General features: G+C 43.5%; 1 long non-coding RNA gene across 1 annotated transcript; it reads right to left on the bottom strand.

Moving 5' to 3' along the window:
* Nucleotides 1-601: 601 nt before the first annotated feature.
* On the bottom strand, nucleotides 602-1,261 carry LOC132998960 (uncharacterized). The gene is made up of 3 exons (XR_009678015.1): nucleotides 1,163-1,261; nucleotides 950-1,043; nucleotides 602-858 (listed from the first exon to the last, which is right to left on the bottom strand). It is a non-coding gene; the product is annotated as an uncharacterized LOC132998960 (long non-coding RNA).
* Nucleotides 1,262-2,193: the final 932 nt, after the last annotated feature.

The raw sequence follows: 2,193 nt of genomic DNA, 5'->3' as shown, positions 1-2,193 counted from the left end.
TATTGGAGGTGTGACGATACAGTTGCTAGCACTAGACGAAAAGCAGTATTATTGTCACAGTAAACCTCTTCGGACAGGCCTAATCCCCTGCTGTAACCTACTGTTTCCATGATGTTACCTCGGCGTTCGCCAGTGACAATAAGCTGGGTCTATCGGCGTTTGCGGACCTTAAGGGGGATATGGAGAACAAAGGAGAGAGCCGCGGGGGGGCTCGCTCCGCAGCGCGGACCGTGGGTCGACGTGTGATCTAATTAGCATATGAATCGGAGTCCAGCCGCTGGCTAGAACCTCTCTCTACTCACCATTGGAGGTTACCACAGACCCTTGAAACTAATGTCACTCGTGATTGGCTGGTAGAAGTGTTGCTATTCGTCACCTTATGGGTCATTGCAGTGCACACGTGGGGTCACAGCATTCCGCACGTGGGGTAAGCCCCTCCCACACAATATTAATAATAAAAATGTATATATTAATATTTATTATTATTTATTAGTAAGCCTTTACCAAAAGCACTGCAGTTAATTAAAACTAAACATTCATGTGATGCTTGATGTTATAGGTGAACATATTGTACAGGGAACAAATGTGAACAAGGTATATGTGGAGTCAAAGCTTTATTTACATACAGCAAATATATTGTACAAAAACTCAGGTGAGGCTTGAAATGTGTCTCTGCAGCCTCTGGGTCATGACTTCTTTGTGGGACTCTGTCTGAATCTTCTCCAGTGTGTAGACGTCTGTGGTGTGTAGCTGTGAGATCCAGTTTAGCTTCCAGTCTTATATGAAGTGTTGCACACAGGTCGGTGCACTCCTGGCTGTGGAAGGATGGATCCATGTCATCTGTCCCGCTTCAATCAGCTGTAAACACATTCAGTAAAATTAGCACAGTTCAATGACAACATACACCTTTACATGTAACTGGAAAATTATTTAATGAATATAACCTTACCCTCTTTCTTCTCCGACAACTCCTCAATGCTGATGTAAGGTCTGGTCGGATCATACTGGCTCATAGTGTGTCTTACTACGTCATGGACAGGCAGCTGGAAAACAACACATGTAACATGACTTTATTATTAATAAACGGAAATAGCCGCGCTGCATCACCGTTGGAAGATCCACAGCAAAAAAACACCAAAACAATTCATAAACAGTTACTTACATTCAATGGCTTAATTTTCTGCACTTTAAATCCGGACTTTCAGCGTCTCAGCCTAACGCCTCTTTGTTTGTGTGTGTGTGTGTGTGGGGGGGGGGGGGCTGAGGCTGTGAAAACATACAGAAAAGTCACATTGATGAAAAAACTTAACGGGAACAAACTGTTACATCTAAGTTATTCATACATATTTACACATGCACTAGATCTGCTCCAGCACTCGATGCTGTATTCGTATTTTAGCAACTTTCTCGCTATCCCAAAGAGTGGCGGACATGCTTTTCAGATGTAGGGTTAGCTTCGTAGTTAGCATGGCGGCTCCGTTTAGCTCTCACCGTAACTCAGGGACTGTGCGCCCGTCTTCTCCGCCTTGACTCGTCCACACCGGGCCCGCGGCTCTGCTTCCCACGCACTCATCTTCTCCTCCAGGGAACAGCGTCGCGTCGACTTCAGCAATTTTTTTCCCCCGAAAACAGAGTCACTCGTACGGAACAAGCTAAACACGAGCCGGAGTTACATGTCTGCGACACTCAACGCTGCACGGCGTTTACGAGGCTGTGATTGGACAAGTCCATCAGCTGATGACGCGAGCGGGTGACGTGAGGTTTTCACAGTTTCCCTATCTTAAAGCAGCGGTTACTTAATATGGGATGAGTATGTGACTGAGGCCCAGTTTATTTTTTCTGGTGTTTAGTAAATGTACACACATGATTCACGCTGTTCTGTGTTCGTAACCTTATAGTTGAATGCACTTATTATAAGTCGATTTGGATAAAAGTGTTGACTGTTTTAATGGAATACTGAGAAAGTTTAATAACAACAATTAGACAATTGAAGTTCAAATTATGAAGGAATTTCAGCTCTATATTGTGTCTTCTTTATATTTAAAATAATAATCGAACTGAGTGGAGATGTATGTTGTAGCCAAACAGCCGGCTGCTGTGTTTTGTCACTGTGCAGTCCATGGGGGATTAAATATTACACTGAAAAATTAAATCAATGAATGGTTCGAAGCAATTTTGAAAGTAGTGGTGAAA

This window comes from Limanda limanda, chromosome 3 (genome assembly GCF_963576545.1).
Source record: "Limanda limanda chromosome 3, fLimLim1.1, whole genome shotgun sequence".
NCBI classification, from domain to species: Eukaryota; Metazoa; Chordata; class Actinopteri; order Pleuronectiformes; family Pleuronectidae; genus Limanda; species Limanda limanda.
This window is presented reverse-complemented; position numbering and strand designations above follow the sequence as displayed.